The 20,604-nt window shown below is 45.1% G+C and overlaps 1 long non-coding RNA gene across 3 annotated transcripts in view; it reads left to right on the top strand.

Moving 5' to 3' along the window:
- The first annotated feature begins 11,313 nt into the window (after positions 1–11,313).
- LOC109282158 (uncharacterized) overlaps positions 11,314–20,604 on the top strand; it is a 28,653-nt gene continuing 19,362 nt past the window's right edge. Inside the window, exons 1-2 of one of the 3 annotated variants that reach the window (XR_009457233.1) lie at positions 11,314–12,967; positions 16,792–16,942. This is a non-coding gene — a long non-coding RNA (uncharacterized LOC109282158). The remainder of the gene's footprint in view (positions 12,968–16,791; positions 16,943–20,604) is intronic. The other 2 variants (XR_009457236.1, XR_002089053.2) reach the window with 2 other exon arrangements.

Consider the following 20,604-nt stretch of genomic DNA (forward strand, 5'->3'; position numbering starts at 1 on the left):
CACCAGGCTACCACCTGTATTTCACAGGTAAAAACATGAATGCCTTGGGATCAGAGATTGGAGCCTAACACTCCCTTCTCCTAAACAAGTGACCTCACTAGGCTACAGAGTCATGCAGCTTCTCATACCCCTTCTCTTTGGCTCCACGAATCTTGAATACTTTCCTGCCCAGGTGCACAGCTGCAACAGGAAGGGTGGAGAGGGTCCACACACAGTCTAGCTTATATCTTCATGGTTAGGGCACTTTCCTGGAAAATGGCAGATGTAAGTTTGAACATCCTCAGGCTGAGGAGGGAATTAAACCAACATAGTCCACTTTCTAGGTGAGTGCTCTAACCTCCACAAGGCCATGACATAAAATGAAGTCTGGACCCTCTTCCTTCCTTGGCTATTTTTTTTTAATTCATGAAGGAACCTTGCTCCATTCTTTGAAAGAAAAGGTCCTAGATCCCTGCCTTCAGGAGAGCATTCTGGGCTCTGAATCCCAAGTGTATGAGTAAAGAGTCTGGCGAGTGGTATTTAAGACTCACTTCCCCTACAACCTCCTGGTCTAAAGTGTTTCCTACTGGGCATCTACACAAGATGCTAAAAGCTCAATAGACGAATTCTATTGCGCATTAGCATGTCATGGCAAAAACCATGCTAATGCACTAATGCACAGTAGAATCAGTCTACTGCACATTAGCATCACTTAAAAGAACTGTACCAGTGCTACAGTGCAACAGCACCAGTTACCGTGCATTTAGTACCTGTTATTACTAAACAGGTACTACATTTAATGCACAGTAATTACAGCACATTAATACTTGTGTAGATGTGCCCACTGGCTAGCTCTTTATGTCTGCATATGCTGAGCCTGCTCACTTGGGCTGTTCCTCCTGAATGAGCTGGCTGTTTTGGGACTGAGGTGCCTTGCTTGCCCATGCACTGTAAAGGGTGCCAAGGTGCCAGTTGCAGGTTTTTGGATTCTATTCTGAGAGCCAGGCTTCTGAAAGTTAGACTTTGGGACACTTAGCATCCTTTGTTGGATCTAACTCTTCATGTTTAGGAGCTCAATCTTGCTCCTATGGAAATCCATGGGAAAATGCCCGCTAACTTCAGTGGGAGTAGGATTGAGCCCTAAATTTGATTTCAATCTCATAACTCAGAACCTTGACAATAATGAAGAGAGCATTTAATGAGAAGATATGTAGCACCAGTTTTCTGTATCCTGTCACGATACAAGTATTCCACCATCAGGGACATCTCTCTTTTAGAAGGCAGTGGGAAAATGTTTAGACAAGAGAGAGTCTCAACGCCTCCATAACAATCTAATTTGAACTTGGAATTTGGCAAGGGTTAGCATTCTCTAACATGGTTTGTGAACATTTGTTATGTCTTATCCACTGAGGTTTAATAGAAGATATATACAGGTGGCATCTACACGAGATGCTGACCGTGCAGTCATTACTGCGCAATCATTATGTATTTGTATAAACGAGTACTTAATGACTGCGCAGTAACCTGCGTTACCGCTCAGTTGTGCTGAGGAATGGCTTTTTTGTAACACTGACTGCACAGTAGCTCATGACTACTAAACAATAGCATCGCATCATGCTTTCTGCCACATGTCCCTTCTGCGCAGTAGTCATGGGCTCATGTAGATGCAGCCACAGAGAGCATAATTCCTCTTTGAAGTGTAACACTATTTCATTCTGAATCCTTGAAACAGCAGAGTTTATGTTAGCATACAAATGAGATCGGTACGTAGAAAAACAACATACAAACACACCTTCAGTTCACAAAGACAATCACCATTCAAAGCAACTATGTGATCTGATTGCTGTAGGACCCACATCTTATATTCCCTATTCCTGACCTTTCAGGGATATGCAAACATCACTCATCAAGATGCTTCTCTACATCTTGCCATCTAATTTGCAAAACACTATGGCCACAAGGACTCACAGGTCATTAATTCCATTATCAGAACATAGATCCTTTCATTTACATTCAAACAAATTCACTTTGGTGAAACTCTTGGCTATGCACTGTGCATAGGAAGCTGGTACTCAGCTTTACCCAATGTCTTTTGGATGTTAATGGAAAGATTCCCAGTGTGTTCAATGGATGTTGGTATCTACCCATAAATTAATGACTTTGTTTCAGTTAAAAAGATTGTTTTAATTACTTCTTTCAAATACGTGGCACAATTGGCTTTCTCAGAGAGCATAATTCTCTATATCCATCAACAAAGAATTTATTACGTTCAGATTCAGTTGGTCATTGCTTTTATATCACACAATTTCTGTCCCCAAAGTGGAATTTGACAAGTGATTTGGTCAAATCACACTGCTAATGTTGAAAAATTAGAAACTAAATTGAGAGGTATATTGAGAGATAAACTGATATATTGATTATATTGGTATATTGAGAGGTAAATTGAGAGGTATATTGAGAGATGGTTCAGCTACTCAAGCATGCTTATTATCTGAATATTTCAGTGTTTATTTACATTTTCATAAGATACTTTACCCATGAAACTACAGTGAGCAGTTTAAAGTAAATTCTGTGGCAATTATATGTATAGTTAACATTTTTACAAATGTTAAATGAAGAGATAACATTTTAAAATCCTGGCCCCCACAAACATGTAATTTTATTCATATGTGCTTAATTTTATTCATATTAATTATTCTAATGGTATAACAAAAAAGACTTTTCAGGTGTTTACATATAAGCACATGCAGAACTGTTTGCAGCATTTACCCTTAATATACCTCTCAATTTAGTTTCTAATTTTTCAACATTAGCAGTGTGATTTGACCAAATCACTTGTCAAATTCCACTTTGGGGACAGAAATTGTGCGATATAAAAGCAATGACCAACTGAATTTGAACATAATAAATTCTTTGTTGATATAGTCGAAACTTGATTTTTAATGTTATCTATTTATTTGCAAGTGGTTGCAGTGAATTTTGAGTTTCATCTTACAAGAAAACATAATAATGCAGAATATATGGTCAGTATGTAACATCAATTACATAATAGATAATTATTATTGTTGTTATTGTTGCTATGCTAGTGCTTCAAAGCAACAACTGGATTCTGTGCTAGGCAGTGGGACAGCAACTGTCTCACTATGAGGTGAGAGAAAAGGAAAGAGCCCCAAAGAACCGACCAACTCTCTATTATCAATTCTACTATGGTTACAGCAATACTCAATGGAAACCCTAGAACAAGACAGTCAAATATGTGGCCTGCAGGCTGGATCTGGTCCACAGAGGTGGGTCTTCTGGCCTGCAGGGTTTCTCTCTAGCCAGATGACTCATTCTGGATCCAGCCTGCAGGGCTTGTCACTCCAGCTGCCAAAGCCACTGTGCTGGCATAGCCAGCACCCAAGAGGTTAATTCTCCTCCCCCTCCCCCTCCCCTTTCCCCCTTACCCACCACAGAATGTCTGATTTGCAATCACTGCTCAGCATGCATATTGGCCGCAAGGTAGGCAGCAAGCAGTGAAAGTATTAAAGCTTGTGTCCTGGCCGCGCCAATACAGCACTTGCGGCAGCCATAGCAAGAAGTGCCATCCCATGGGCCGGATCTGGATGTGGGTCATCCAGCCCATAAGAAGCCCCACAGTCTGAATCATATGAGTTTGACACCTCTGTTCTAAAACGTAGAGCATAAAATGGGTTCAGAGTCCCCCCAAGAAAAAAAAAACCTGTGGGAGGATTAAGGGAGCAAAATTTTGAGCCAAATTCCCTTGCAGTTTCCACCAAATTGTCCTCCTGCAGCAGCTGCCCTCAAAGAATGGGCAGAGTTTCAGTCTTTGAACTTGTAGATCTTAGTGAAATTTCTTGAGATCAGGGCTCTCCATACAATTATATTGTGTCTCCACACCCAGAACCTATGTGTGGTTAAGCTCTCTCCATTCCTGTGCTTCACTGTCACCTTAGCCTGTCTTAGCCCTTAGAATTCAAAGGCTAGATGCCTCCACATTGGAATCTTATTTTTCTACACTCTTCATAGAGTATTGCTGTAGCTGTGTTGGCCTGTGATATGTACAAGAAGTAACAGTACTTTTGTAATAAATATACATTTGGTCCAATAAAAGATACCACTAAATAACTTTTGCATCCACACACTTTGGTTTTCACCCATCCATCAATCAAAAAATCAGTTTACCATCAAGTAGACCTGTCTATTTTTCCTTGATCTCTAGCCCTCTCAACACATTCTCTGGATGTTTTGCTCACTGACTCAGTTCAAACACATGCAAAACAAAAAGGATCAGCAAGAGTCGCAGAATGTACAAATGGCAGCATGTTGTTTAAAATGGTTTAGTTTTGTCAGAGAGAGAGAGTGAGCTGTGTTAGTTAAAAGTCAGGCAAAAGGCAAGATAGATTTGCACCTTATAGAGCAGTGAGGCTTATGGTTTTGGCCCTACAGGCCAGATGAATGGTGCACAGGCGACATCAGGCTCCATGCTGCCCCCACCTGGCCAGAATCAGGCCCCAGAGCCACATACCATCTCCACCCAGTCCCCACTTGGCCAGAATAGAGGTCCAAGGGTCCCATTCTGCCTCTGTCCAGCCAGGATCCAGCTCTGGGGCCTTGTGCTGTTCCTGACCAGCTGGGATTGGGTCCTTGGGGACTCCTTGACACCTCTACCCAGCTGGGATTGGGCTCTGGAGCCCCCACACACTGTTATCGGGCTGTGTTGACCTGCATACCCAATATAGCACATAGGCCATGGCCCCAGGGCTCCCCACATATCCTTGGGCAGCCCCATGGGCCAGATGATCTGGCCAAGAGGCCAGGGGTTGAGCATCCCTGTTATAGATTAACAAAATCAAAGGTGCATAAACTTTTGTAAGCAGCCACTTTTAGTTTTTAGCATGACCTAATTTACCACATTATTTTGTAAGCTGAACCAGGGGCAACGGTACCACTTACAGAGGCCCAAACAAGAACCCAATTTAGGTACTTGAAATTTGCACAGAATGGGTGTCACTGCAGAATTTGGCCTTAAATGTCACCATGTTACAGGAACAAAAAAGGCAAGATGATTGGTGCACTGTGCCACACAAAGAAATAAAAGTAAGTACTGGTGAAATTCCTCAGACAACTTCTCTGAGGGTGGAAATTTCATTAGAACCAAGTATTATATGAGGCACTAGGAGCTAAAAGTGGGAGATCCTGTAAAGAGCAATCCTCTCCACAGTGCACTGCAGAAATATTTGTATGAAGGAACTCAAACAGCTGCTATTCTTAAGGCTCAATGTAGGGAGATCTATAATAATAAATAATAATGGAGGTATTGCAGTAGCACTGCATAAACGGGAAACTAGCTCTACTGTTATAAGATTAATAATAATAATTATATGAAACAAGTTTTTATAATGAAATTTATGATACCAACTTTATTATGGGACATAAAAGCATCATTATAAGGGTGGTATATATTTTCTAACAATTTGATAGTTGAGATTTGGTGATTCCATGTTCCTTTTCACCCTAATATACTGAAATAGAATGAAAAGACAATTTCATTTGGTTTTGCAGAAGAGTGGTATAGCACATTGCAGTAACTGCGTGAAACTGCAGAAATGACTTAATGTATCAGTAACTATAAAACTAAAGCTGCAGGATGTGTTTACTACAAGTTACAACTGGTTTCTGGCTGCTAGGTTATACTATGGGAAATAATATTTTCACATTTTTGGAGCATGTGATGTTGCATATACATATTGATAATATGTTGCATTTGTGTAGCAGGTGTGATTCCAGGATCCCTAATCACTATTCATATCTTAAGCCTCACAATAAAAGTAGCAGATAGAGGCCAGGAGATTTGCCTGAAGTCACAAAGCAAGACAATGGCAGAACAGGAAAAAACAAATCCAAGATTGTTGATGCTTAGTCCCCAGGCAAACATGGTAATGTTATCAGCAGGAGCTAAAACACTTGAACAATATTTTCTCCATCTTCTCCTGCCATACACTTGCTTGTAACCACCTCTGGTGCTGGTCCAACTCTGCAACAGGCCAGGGTAGGCTAATTTCACCATGCTGAATGTCTGACTGGATCCAGAGCAGCTTTTCTACACTGAAATGATTGACTTAGGTGTTTTTGAGAGTTGCAGATATTTTAAATTCTTTAAATAATTGTGACTGCCTCGTGGATAACATTCTATTTGATTACATTTCTTCTGCTACTTCATGCACCTCTTACATTTCTCTACCTTGGCCGTTTCTATTTTTATGGACATTTTTACAAGAAAATGTTTACTGATTATTGCCCCGTTACAGTTGTCTACAACGCTGAAAGTAGCTTCTCTTAAGAAGTATTTTATAGCTTACATAGATCAATCCTGGGAGTTGATGAATGACCACAAATTTTTCTAAGTCAACGATGGGTTTCAGAATGCTCAACACCTCACTGAATAATGGCTTTTGTAAGGAACAGCAGACAAAAACAGCGTGTCCCGTTTTAACTAAAATGAACGTGCTCATAAAATCAAGGTATAAAACTCAGAAAAAACATACATGAACATTATTTCTGTATATTTGTTTTGTTCTTATGACATGTCAATAATTTTATAAGAAATACAGAGCATTACAGTAGAACCAAGAAATACTACCAGTTAATTTTTTTCTTACATTTTCTTTCTTTAGCAGAGACCCATTTTAATGCATTGTTCAGTGCATAAATACACATTATCATAAATCTCAGTTAAATATCATCACTGACCTTCTGTTAAATATTTCTGTTAAGGAGAAAGCATGTTCTCTTTGGTGCTAATAGTAAAATTGTACTTATTTTAAAATATTTGATCATGGTAATATAACTCTGAATGTGTGTTATTGCTGTCAGTTTTCTTCTTTTGAGTCATTCACATACAGTAGACTCAAAATATTTGGGGAATGACCTCATTTTTTGTTTCATTTTTGCTCCTATCACGCTGCTGAGAGGATGTGTTTTGTGTTTTGGAAATGAATCCTGGCATATAGGCACTTCTTGAAATGAACCAAGCTATCATTTGAGCATGACTTTTCCATAAAAGCTGGAAGAAATCTAGTGAAGCCTTATCCACAAACTCAGTCTTATCCCAATTACAGTATGATGTTGGTTTTGAATCCTACTTCACAATACACTATCCCACTTCTGTATGTAACTGAGCATTCCAAAAAAGGCTAATTTTACTGTAAAGATGTTTTAATTCTCTAACTTACTTCAGCTGTTATCAGCAGCTGGTTACTTCAGCTAGCTGATATGCCTTGCTCTCTTGTAAACACTCTCTAGTATTGTGCATTACTCATAGTTTGAAAATCACTTTGACTCTTGTAACATAATTATGTTAATGTCAAATGAGTCACAGAGAAACAGAAGGCTCCTCATATAAGAGTTTCACCTTAATGCCAGTTTCTGACTGCTCTATACTTTTCTCAGCCCAGGAGAGAGAGATTAGGGGAAAAAATCTCTCATGTAACAAGTGATGTGAAATTATGATAGTCACTCAGAAAAAGTGTGAGTAACAATCAAATTCAGATTAACTGGAACAGAAAGTTCTTATTAATATTTATTAGCTAACCTTAGTGTTAATAAGACAACCTGATTGTTTATGTTAAAGAAAATAACATGAAAAGTAATGAGTTTCTAAAATCTGATTTTCCCAGGAATCTAGTGCAGAGATCTCATGTACCTAAACAACTTATGGCATTAATTGTTTAGCTAATCTTCAATGAATTATTTAAACTGACATTTTAATTATATTACATTTCAAAATTGACATCTTCAATGTCTTTCAAATTTTCCCTCTTTATGCAATTGTCTTTTAATTTCCATTTGCATCAAATAACCTAATTTTTGATCAACAGTTGCTAGGAGCTGATAACTCCTTGAAAAGTTAACAGGGCACAAAATTCTGCCCTGACTTGCACCTGTCCATGGGGTTGGGAGTAGGATCAGGATTTGATCTAGTTTTAAAACAAAAAGGGTTGTAAATATGTGGTGTGTTGGATATCTCAATTTTAAACTGCAGTATACAGTAGAAAGATACATAATCTTTGGTATTTGTATAACCAGGATTTTACAAATTCAGATATATATTAATATATACATTTACCAGATTAAACAGTGTAATATGAACAATATTTGCCATATGGATGTAAATTAATGCATTTGTTTCAGATAAAACAAGTTTTACTCTAAACATTCATGTTTGCAATAGATCTTGCTGTACTGTTAAAGTACAAGCAAATGAACTACAGAATTAAACAACTGGTAAAGTCTGAAATGAAAGTCCTAGTGAGATACCTGAAGCATGGGATAAAAGTAATTAGTACAAAAGTGTGTATAAGAATATTTGATTATTAATCCATATGTACAGTATTCATTACTTTATGTAGCCCTGGTTGAGAAAATTAGAAGACATAACTTACATTTATCTGTATTAAAATCCTTAAGAAGCTCTACCTCCATTTCAGAACATCTCCCTTCATGTCTCGACTCCTCGTCTCATCCTTTTCAAATCTTTCTGTTGACTTATTCTAGAAACTCTCTGTTAATAAACCAAATCTCTTATGCCTCCCAAGAAACCAACTGTCGTTACTAAATTAAGTGGGAATATAAAGTCCATGTCATAGGTGACTAATTGCACCCTAGATTTCACTACTAGCCATGATCTAAATATGAAGCCACAGCATCATCTCGACCTTAAAAGTGAGTGAGGGGCTTTATTTCAGAGCACAGCTCCTAATCCAAAAATATCCTACTATGGACAACAGCATGGTTCAAAACTAACAGAACTTTGTTGGATATAATTATTTTTACTTAGTTTTTAACATTGTCTACACAGAAGAAACAACTTACTGTTTCACATATGTAACCTTTACTACAATATCTGGTACCTCTGGTTTTGAATTAAAAATATTGACAAAGCATATTTTAATAGACTATTTTGTTTGGTAAATTAATCTATCATTTTGTTAATTATTTATTAATTACTTTAAAGTAGTTTACAAATAGACACATGTATAAAAGGATGCTCTGTAGATTTAAAGCTTAGGCTGGAACTCCTTCTCAGCAGAATGGGGCCCTGTCACGGACTGGAAGAAGAAACCATTTATACTAAGTTTCTCTTTATCCATTAAATGATTTAAGATAGGAAAAAAGTAAACAATTGAAAGTAAAATCCAGTGTTAAAATGGAACGGTGTTACCTTAGATTCTCAAACTGAGTTAATACAAATAAAATAAAATCAGACAAATTGATCCCTGCCATCACCTCATTATATCAATTAAATGAAATTGGGGGTGAAGTTGTCCTGTGTTTTAGAAAGTAAATTACTATTTCCCCTGGATTCTTTTACTTTTTTTCATTTGTAGTCATAGGCCCTGGATACTTGACATATATTAAATGCATCTGTGCCCTGTTTACAAGCAATTAAACTACCCACAAAAGGTAGCTGTAATCCAAACCTTGCCCCAAATCTCAGCTACATCCCCAGAGCAGATATCACAAGCTTCAGCTTCCACTGTCTCCCCACTCTCTCAAATATCCTAAATTTTGATTATCTGAATATTTGTATGTTTCCAGGGTAAAAAATGTACTGAAGTCACCAAAGCAATTTTTTTTTAGCAGTGGCGGATCTTCCATGATAATTAGTCTGCTGACCCCTGTTCATGTACCATCTAATTGATCACAACAAATTCCTGATGCCCCCGTCAGTGAAATATATAAATAAAATCTTATCATGTGGCAGGGGAATTATGTGTTTGAACAAAAAATAGTGTTATCTATCTGTATGTCCATCTATCTAATCTATCTGTCACCTGTGTCTGCCTGTCATCAGTCTTTCTATCTTTCATTCTCTATTAATCATCTGTTTACCCTTTCCGTCTAACCAGCTAGGTATCATATGCTATACACCTCTCTCTCTCTCTGTCCTCTTGTCCTCATTCTTTTGTGTTGCTGCTTCTCTTGGCCCATATTACTATTTGGGGACCTTGGTAATGGGACAGCTTGGGAATCAGGAAGGTGAACTCAGGGAGAAATATGGCTGAGAAGACTTTGGGGACCTTGAAGTCAGGCGCAGATGGGAATGTAGAGGAGCTAGGGAAGAAGGATAAATAAGAGGGGAGGGGAGCTGAGGAACATGAAGGAATCCTGGGGAAGACGAGGAAATGTAGGGATGTGGGGGAGAAGAAGCAGAGCTGCAAGGAAGTCAGACACTTAAGGGGAAAGGTGGAGAGGGGGACAAAGGCTAGGGAGTCATTTGGGTAGAGAAGATCCAGGAGAGGCAAGGATCCAGACATGGGGAGGGCAGGGGAACTGGAGGGATGGAAGGACATGTAGGAGAATCAGAAAGAGTGAGAATGAGCTACCTTGACAGTGCAACTGAGAAGGGTTGAATGAGAATGAACTTCTACCACCCCCGTAACATGGCAGCATGTTGGGGGAGCTGGAGACGGACACAGAGACCCTGGAGGAACAGAGGTGTGTGTGGGGGGCAGTTCCCGCTGAGGAAAACCCTGGCTGACTTCGCAGAGACAACGTGGGTCTCTCAAGGGATGAAGACAGAGCAGGCCTGACTTTGCCAGAGCAGGGGACACAACAGTATGGGGAAGCCAGCAGCTGGGGGGGGGGGCGACCCCCCCAGGTACCAAAGCGAAGGGGCGCCAGCAGGTGCTGGCCAGCCGGGGCAGGGGACAGAGCTTGTTTGGAAGGGCACGGGGGCGGAGGAAGGGCAGCTCTCACAGCTGTATGCACTCCCGGGCAAGCAGGGGGGACATGTGCCCCCCAGATCTGTGGATAGGATGAGGGCGAGCTTCACCTCGGGTACCAAACTTTGTTGCTGCGGCACTGGCCAGCGGCCCACTGGGCGGGGGAAGTCACCTGGGGCCCCAGAGCCCAATTCCTGGCTGTGCCCCAGCTTGATGGAGTGTGGCGGTGGAGGGCAGTTATAGCCCAGGAAGCGGGTGGGGGCACCTGGGGCAAGTCACCCTGCCTGGCCCCTGTACGGGGTCCTGGGTGCCCAGGGATGAACAGAGACTAGGCAGGAGTCACCTCCGCACAAGAGGCAGATGCAGGGAAGCTGGCATGGCACACACTGCAAAGCCAGGGTAGGCCTGCCTGGGCCGCCATGCCCCACTGGGCCTTGGCCGCAGGGTCAGCCTTGCCCTCCACGTTGGGGACGCCCGCCCTGGTTTCACTGGGCAGGGCACAGGAGCAAAGGCAGAAAATGGCCCGCGCCCCCTTTAAGGAACAACGACCACGGTGAACATTCCAGCGCTCTCCCTCCTGCTGACGCGGCCGCGTCATCGTTCCGGGAAACGGATGGCGTCATCCCGTCCGCCCTTGGCGCAAGGGGAGGAGGCCTGAAACAAAGGGCTAAAAATAGAGCGGGGATCGGGCAATCCAGGGCTGCGGGGTGACGCTACCTGCCCGGCATACGGCGGCCGGCGAGGGTCAACCCAGCTTTTTTCGCTGTAGGGTCAAGGAAAGCAGTGATTCACAGGAGGAGGAGGAGGAGGGAACCACCCTTCCCCCCGGCTGCTTTCTTAGCTAACGCTCAGTAAGCCTGCGCAGGAGGCCGTTCTATTTATAACTGTGCCCGGGAGAATGAGGTAATGCAGGGAGCTGCGAGGGGGAGCGTGCGTCTCACGTCACCCGGCTCGCGGCTGTTGTTGACAGCGGGCTCCCGTCGTTGCCTGGCAACGCGGTCCACAGGCAGGGCGCGAGGGCGGAAACGGGGCCTCGGGCGTTAACGGAGTCCCCCGCCCAGGAGCCCGCCGCCTTCGAGCGAGGGCAGCCCTTCAACTGTCCCTTGCGCGGCGGGCTCAGGGCTGCCCAAGGGCCCGGCGCCGCCTCTGCCAGGCGCGGGGCAGGCGTCGAGGGGGTTTGTTCCCCCTTAAAGCGGAGCAGGGCGTGAGGTGCGTCGTCACCAGGGATCCTGGTTTTCTCTGATTAAAAAAAATCACCAATGTTTGGATTTAAAAAAAACCCCAAATCCACATTTTTCTGTGATATGTGACGTTTCATTTTAATGTAATTTGGGCTTTTTTTTTTAATCCCAAAATTGGTGTTATGTATTAATGGCGTTTCATTTTAATCACAGAAAAATGTGGATTTTGGAATTCAAAAAGTACCCAGAATCCACATTTTCCTGTGACTAAAATGAAACACCACTATATCTATCTCCGTAGAGAGAGAGTGAGTGGTGTTTCGTTTTAATCACGGGAAAATGTGGATTTGGGCTACTTCATCCAAAAATTGGGTTGTTGGTTTTTTTTTATTTTTTATCGGAGAAAACCAGGGTTCCTGGTTGCCACCCCCAAAACAGTAGGTGTTTCCTTTCCCCAGGCAAAAAAGCAAGGAGCAGGTTCCCTAGGAAGCCAAGGGACCTGGGGCCGCCTGGTCCTTGTGCCCTTCAGGATGGAGGCAAGAGCAAAGGGAACTCCATGGGAAGGGGCTTAATCCCCTACAGAGCCGTAGTGGGGGAGCTGGGCAGCAGGCAGGGGGAGCAGCCAGCCCCTGGCCATGACAGAGGGGTCTGGCACCAGGGAAGGAAGAGTTGAGATCAGGGAGGTCATGAGCTGTGCAGTCAGTTGACCCCCTCAGCACTGCCTGGCTAGAAATGCTGCTGCTTCATGTTAAACTGTGGGTGAAGCAGAAATCAAAGCGGGGTGCAGGTGCACCAAGTGCATACCCCCTGCATACAATCACGCCTTGCCCCACAAGAGACCCTTGCTTCTAGGCAGGCTGTGGTTGTTTCGCATGCTGTTGACTCGCAGCCCCAGGCTACTTGGAGAATAGTCCCCAGCATGTTTTCTGAGAGACCCTCCAGCCCGCCTGTCCATATTATTGAGTCTACTCCTAGGCAGATGCCTTCTAGCTCTGTGCTGCGTTCCTGTGCTGTGGGGGCCCTTTCCAGGATAGGTGGCTCTGGTGTGAACAATGAAACCAGCTCACCTCAAAAGCCCAGGTGAGGATAGATTGTGTGCATGTGGGGAACTGCTAAACTTTTCAGAGGGAAAACAGCTTGGCGGGGAAGGGCTCAGTGTGATGCTGGGACCTTTTGCCCTGGGCTAGGAGCCCTTGAGGATTAGACTTCTCTCCCCACACTCAAGAGCCATCTGCTCAACCCTCTGCTTCTGCAGCAGCCTCTTGGAGATGCACTCAGCATCCATGTCTGCATGCCGGCATCTCCCACAATTGTGTTGCTTGGTGTAGTTGCCCCAGACAACAACTGTGATCCTAATCATAGAATCATAGAAGTAGGGTCAGAAGGGACCTTGTAGAACTTCAAGTCCGACCCCCTGCCTGGGCAGGAGGGAAACTGGGCTCAAGTGACCCCAGCCAGGTAGGCATTGAGCCGCTTCTTAATGTCTCCTTCAGCTGGCTAGTGGCATGCTGGGATGAAGATAATCTGGACGGCATCTTCTCATGCTGTTCGCCTGGACTGAGCTGTATGAAGCTGGGTCAGGTCATAGGGAACGGCAGTTTAGACCATATGTATCGGCAGATAGTTTCTGGTGCTTGTGAGGGGAGTAAGAAGTGAGTAGGTGGAAGGGTGAGAAACGTAGCTGCTGAGAACTGGGATCATTCTGGAGGACCATCAAAACCCACGCTCTGGAGCTCAGGCCGCAGCTTTTATATTCGCTGCAGAGTAGGCTGGTTAGAGTCAGCCTTAAAGCAAAATCTGTGTCCAGATCAAGCAAACAAACTGCACAGAAACACAATTTAAAAGCTTTTGAGTCTGTGGATGATGGGATGGGTTGGCCTTAATGCCTGGATGAGAGCCTGGTTTAGCTGCAGTAAAGAAGTATTTGTTGGTACTGCTATCATGTAGGTAAGAATTAGCCTTCCCAAAGTGCAGAGTAGAAACCTGATGTACATAAAGGTTCAGTCATTTCCAGTCATCTGCTGGGTTTGGGCAAAGTTTGGAATAGTGTCTTAGCTCCCATTCTTTTATATAACTCTATTTCCATGTGTGTGTCTGGGATTTTTGTGGGGGGTTTTACACTAGTTTAGCTGAAGGGGATGGATGTTTTGATTTAGTGACAGCATGATGTGCTATCTTGCTGGGAATCCAAATTCATGTCACAGGCTAGAAAGAGAGTCCCTGAGATGGGTTAGGAGAGAGATCCTTCTCTTTGGCCTAGGGAGATTTATTCTCTGACAAGACAGGATCTTTAGCTTTTGAGTAGGAGCAGTAAAAAGGACTATGTTTCTCTTCTGAGTTTCCTTTAATTATAAGCCTGAGGGTAGGGGGAAGAGGAGTGGTTCTTGTTTCCATATGTAATATTCCTGAATTAGTTCAGCCTGGAGGAGTTGCTATTTTGTTGGCACATTATAATTGCAGCTTTCCTGCCTCCAGCTACTTGGCCAGGAAAGAGATTAGAATTTATACCACTTCTGATTTGTACTTGAGCTTCCCTTGTATGTGGGAGCTCTTTTTAAAGATAAATTAAAGTTCTTTTTTTTCCCCTCCAATGCCTTTATTTCTTTTAGTCTCCCATTTCTTCCTTTCCCTATCAGAGGTAAGAGTTCTGCTTGCTCAGATATCAGGAGCCAGATCTGAACAGTAAATCAGTTCTTCCATTTCAACACTTTAATTCTAACTCAAAAGTAACACAGTTGACATCCAACTGAAATCTTTTTTCTCATTATTATATACAAGATGAGGAACAATGGTTGTCATTGAAAGTCAAGTTTCTCAAACCCCAGTTAGTTTTCAGACCTGGAATACTTGAATCAGATGACTTCTTGCAGAGAGACATTTCAGAATTGTAGAGAGTTAACAATGTGTGAGAATGTTACTGTAAAGTAACTGTCACAGGGGGCCTCCCGGGGCCGAACTCTGTGGCCCGCCCGCCTGTCACCGTGACAGCAGGCCTACTCAGGGCCGAGCTCTTCATGGCCCGCCCACGTGTCTCTGGGCAACCGCCCGCTCATCTTGCCCGCCACGCCTTTGAAGATAATGAGTTCAATTATGATGATAATTGAGCGGGAGGCTGCCCTTCGACTGCCCCGATGCCCAGGGGTGCTCTGCGGCTCTGACCTCCCCCAATACGGCAGCCCAAGCCTCGCAGATGGCATCATGGTGTTCTTCCTCACCGGCCCCTGCACTGGGCCCCAGAATCCTCCATGCAAGACCCCACTATGATCTTCGCTACACAGGCGGCCACTCCGCCGTCATCTGGGCTACCTCACCCACCCGAAGCCTTGTTCCCCTCTCGGGTGTGGTTCCCCTGGAACCTTCGGCTACCTAGCCCTGGCCCACCTCAAGGCCAGTCGGGACCCCAGGCCCCCGGCTCTTGGGCGTCCCTCGTGGTGGGCCCCCCGGCCCTTTTGACCCTCACTGGTCCTGGCCCCAGCATGGGCCAGTTGAGGGGACTCTCCCCTTCGGGCTGGGTCTTTCTAGCCACTCACTCTACTCCTCGGGCCTCACCGTGCCACTACTCCCTTCCTCCTAGGAGCAACCGCGGCACCTCGCCCACCTTACTCCCACTCTCGGGGTCCGCCCTCTCTGGCCCCCTCACACACACGGGCCCTCTCAGCCCTCATCACACGGGCCCTCTCGGCCCTCCTCCAACTCAGGGGTCACCCACCCGGTGGTGGTGGGAGCTAGGGGTTAAGGCGCCCCGACCCGCCTTTCACCGGGGTGGTAACTGGCCTGGCACTTCCTGGGGGCTCCTGCGCCACTGAGAGCCCCACCAGACCACCCACTCCCGGCAGGGTGCAGTTTCAGGTCATGCCCAGGACCAGGAGCCTCCTGCCAACCCCTTGCAGCTCCCCCTTACCTCCGGTCATACACAGCAGCCCTAAGGCCAGGCAATGTTGCTGCCTGACCTCCTGCAGCCAAACTGCCTGGTTTATATAGGCCCCAAAATGGCTGCCGCAATCAGGCACCTGGAGGCTGCCAGCTCCAGGCCCTTAAAGTGGCAGGAGCACCCTGTGCTCCGCCACAGTAACATTTGCAGGTTCATCAGTGTGTACAGTCTTAGCATTACATTTGAACAGTTCTTATTAGACCTGATATCCTATAAATTGCCTTTCATGAAGGATTCAGATAACTTTCTTCCACCTTTCCTGCATCATCAAATTTAGAGTTTGTGATTTCCTGAAACATGATAACGTGGTTCTGTTCAATTCTTTAAATTGCAGCAAAGTGATGTTACTCCTGTTTTCAGCAATTACAAAGCAGAATTGACCCTGCACCTGGGGATTAGTCCTAAGAGAAAGAAATGGTTAAGGTACAAGCTTGGGACTTGGTAGATCTGAGTTTAGTTCATACTCTTCCTTGGATAAGTCACTTATTCATTCAGGGTGCATCTACATGTTGCCCTGTAGCAATGTTGTTACTGCACTGTGCTTTAGTACTTCCAAAAGTACCAAAAGGAAGTACTAAAGCATGGCTCAGTAACCTCCCGTACTGTGCTGTGTGCGTGGCTCACAGTTACGTTTAACAGCTACCTTGCTGTAGTGGCGCACTATAGTGGAGAAATGCACCGCTATGGTGAAGTACCTCCTGGTCACATGTAGACACCCGTGCACACTACGTCACTAGTACATCCCTATGGTGGCCTAGTGTCATGTGTAGACATGCCCTCTGTGTCTCATTTCCCCACCTCAGATAGGGATAAAAACACTTTCAAAATTAATTGGGAATTTTGGAAATAAGAAAACAAAATCAGACTTTGAGGTGCTTAACAGTTTAAACAGAGTTATATACATACTTCAGATAGAAAATCCCTTTAACGTTTCTTTTGCTCCCTGATGAATGCCGTTTTCTACTTCCTGCAGGACTAAGATCACCATGACTGAAGGTTTGTGAGGATCAAACCAAAATGTGACCTTTCGTGGAATCGGCTGCTAGCTCAATGGCCTGACATCAATTTACTGATCTTTCATAGTCTTGTTTCTCTGAGAGGAGCTGGAGACTTCTGTTTGTGAGGTATATAGCTAGTCCAAAGAAAATCAGTTTTAAATTTTGTTTTGTTTTCATCTCAAACAGATTTCAGAATACATTACTTTGACAGATTTTTGTCTTGGTGCCAGTAAGTGAAAAGTTATTAATAAGCATAGTTACAAGATTAGCTTTAAATTAATATATTGTAGAAATTAGAGCTGGAAAGACCTAGTCCATCTCCAAGGGCCAGTGCAGGATTGCTACCTATGCAGTAAGTTATACATCCTACAGGCCTTGTTAAGGAATGAGATACCCTTTCCTTTCCTTCACAGTATAATGATATACTATAGGCAGATCTAACAGTTGTATCAATATCAAAGAGTACCAATAAAAGCTCTGCAACTATTACATCTACATGATTCTCTAGCAATACAGATATAGCAGAACTACCACAATGTTAATCCCATTTCATTCAGAGTCAAAATTAGGGTGAGTTAGTTAACTTGTATCACTACAGGATCATGTAGACCACTAATTCTCAACAGGGGTGCTGGGGCACCCTTGGGTGCTCCCAGATCCTTTGAAGGAGATGAGATATGTAGTTAGGTATATGTCCAGGTATGAGGAGATAAGTAGATCATCAGATAAGCACAGGCTAAGGCTAGTCCCTGCCTGAACGATTCCTCTCCCTCATTGCCTAGCTTGCCTGCAAGGAGGTAAGCACTGTAATATATAAATTATTTTTTGAAATTGGGCACCACTTAATTCACAGAAGTCATGGAGGAGTGTCATGAGTCCAGTGAGCGGTAGGTCAAGTCCAAAGAGGTTGAGAACCACTGATGTAGCCATAACAGTTAGATAGTAACATCTGATACACACTGCTGAGCAGCAGCTCCTCTTCTCCTTTAAAGCAGCTGAAATGTGTGTTTGTCTTTATTCTAAGGCAGGGGTGACAAAGATAGAGCCCATGGGCCAGATCTAACCTTCAGAGTCATGTCATCCAGCCTTTCAGGCTTCCAGTGGGTTCAGAAATTTGGCAGCGTGGGAAGAGGTGACAGCATAAATTGCTGCAGTTCCCAGGGCTCCAGGAATTAATGCTGATGCTGCCTGTCCTCCCACCAAATTTGCAGACCCTTGGGGAGCCTGGAACCACAGCATCTGACCTGTGGGAGTCCCCAGGGGCTGGAAACTTGGTGGTGGGAGGAGTGGTGGCTACAATGGTTCTGGGAGCTGCAATAGTCAATGCTGCCACCACCAAATTCCATCCCTACAGATCAGAAGACACAGCTCATGGGGCTACATAAATTGGACACCACTGCTCTAAGCCTAAGGGGATCTCACTGGGAGAACATTATTGTCGCTGGTAGGTATTGTAAGGCTTTGGGGACCTCTTCGTGGGTGCCCTGCCTCCCAGCGACGTCAGGGTGAAACCCTATTCTGGTGCCACCTAGGTGGTCTGGGCACTGCCCCTTTTCTCGCCTGCCATGTCTTTGTTGTTATCAGTTGGGGAGGCAGTTCCCGGTTGGGGCCCGGAGGTGTCTTGACCCTGGGGTTGTCTTTGTGGGGCTCCAAACCTCCCCTTTACCCCACCCTTACCATGCCTTCAGTCTGGGTTGATGCTGCTCCCCGCAGATCTTCCCCACACTGCCTGCCTTGCCAGGGCTGAGTTTTCTGGGCCGCGCACCTTAAGGGGACCACCCCTGGTTTTCAGGCTGGTTTCCCCCTCTTCAAGGAAAATAAACTTGCCCCCACTGGGGTCATTCACAATTCAACAAAAAAATGCCAGCACCTGCCAGTGGAGTTCCTGAGCCTGCCTTTCTCTCTCTCTGTCTCTCTCTCTCGGGGCTCCTTTCTCTCCCCCTCCTAGGGGCTTGTCTGTCTTCTCCCCCTTTAGCAGGCAAGGGTACTGGGACCTCCTCTGTGCCCCGTCCCTACCAGTTCTTCCGGCATCCCCACCCTGGAGCCCAGCTGACCTGGGGTCCTGTCGACTTGGTCCCTCTTGCCGGTGTCACTCTTCTCCCCTTTTCTGGGGCTCGTGGTTCCCCATGCTCTGCCCCCTTTAGAGCTGTTGGAGGATGACTGCAGACTTGAGGGTCTGCCCTGAGTCCCAGTTCCAGGGCTCCTAGTCAGAGCCTTCCAGTTCCCCAGTGGCATCTCACCTGATTGTTGCTCTCCAGCGGGGCTCCTTGGCTCCTGCCGACCCCCGAGCCTGCCGCCTGCCTCCTGCCTCACTGGTCTCCTGGTGGCCAGCTGCCTCCTCCTCCAGGAAGCTGGGGCTAGAGCTGGAGCCTCCTGGCTCCTGAGCTGGTGTCTCCCAGCTGGCGCTCTCTCTCTCCCCCGCTCCTCCCCAGCTGTTTCTCTGGCCGCCTTTGGAGCAGCCTGTGCTGCTTGGAGGCCACGCCCCCAGCTCTCCCCAATACGTAGGCTCAGGCAGCTGTGAAACCGCCAAGCCTGCGTCTATGCTGGCATCTGTGCTCCAGTCTCCTCCCTGCTGCTGCCCATCTCGGCTCCCATGGTGAGTACCGCACCGCCTTGGTTAGGGGTCTGGGCCATGCTGGGGGGGGGCTCCTGTCTCCCCTCTCACAATTATCTTTATATTTCATCTTAAATTTTCTTTCTTATTAACATCTAATTACCTCTAGTGTTCTTTTTAATTAGGAAGTTTCACTATTTCCCTAAAAGGAGGGGCACAGCATGGCCTAAAGTAGAAGACTAGAAATCATGGTGTGCTTTTGCTGGCTTGGCCATGGAACTGCCTTATGACCTTGATTCTTACGTAAATTGTTAATATTTGCAAAGCACCTTGAGATCCAGCAATCAAGTGAGTCAAAGCAGTGCAAAATTTCTGTTGCTGCCCCTGCTTTTTTTCCCAGATTATTACTTTGAAAGATTATAATGTGACCTGCATAACTCAGAAATAGATTAAGCCCCATTGCTTCACTCTCCCTTCTGAACTATTTTTCCCCACATGAAGGGTTTCCAACACCTTACAACAAAAAAAGGACCACAAAAACCTCTAGTGAAGCAGTTCAAGCTCTCTGAAACCTCTTCTTTTTGTTCATTCGTTCTGGAACTTCCTGTGTTATTTCCTCCATTGCTTTACTTTAGCGTGCACCGAGTGATGTGTTTATATTTACCTGAACCTACTGTTGCTAATGAACTGAGAGGTTATAAGGTTATTGTTTTCACAAGTTTGTAACTATTTCAGATGAGATTATGCACTTCATACTGCTAAACTGTATCTTAGATTGTGTCACCCTCAGTGAAAAATGTGCTAATTTAAGACAAAAAATGTAAAGAAAAACAGCTCTCCAAAGCTCTCTAAGTGGCTCTGCACCACATTCAGTTGGGTTGGGGCCATGTGCAGGTGGGGGGCAGCATCCAGGAGCGGGATGGGATGGGTGGGTGGGACCGGGACTGGGATCGGGTTCTCTGGGTGCTTCTGCGATAGGTGCCAGTTCTTCAGGCAAAGGCATGTGGGGAGTGGATCATGGCGCTGCCTCAGGCCCTGGCCCTGTGCTGTCATTGCCCAGTGATTCTGGGGTCTACAAGGAGACAGGCCTGGGACCAGAGTGGGAAGGGCATACTTGGCTGGATGGAGGGCATGCGGCCTTGGATGAGTGGGGAGCAGTGTCTGGGAGCGGGATGGGTCGGGCCGGGGGTGGGATGAAGATTCCAGGGCCATGACAACATAGGGCTGGGGCCTG

Source organism: Alligator mississippiensis, chromosome 1 (assembly GCF_030867095.1).
Source record: "Alligator mississippiensis isolate rAllMis1 chromosome 1, rAllMis1, whole genome shotgun sequence".
Taxonomy (NCBI): domain Eukaryota; kingdom Metazoa; phylum Chordata; order Crocodylia; family Alligatoridae; genus Alligator; species Alligator mississippiensis.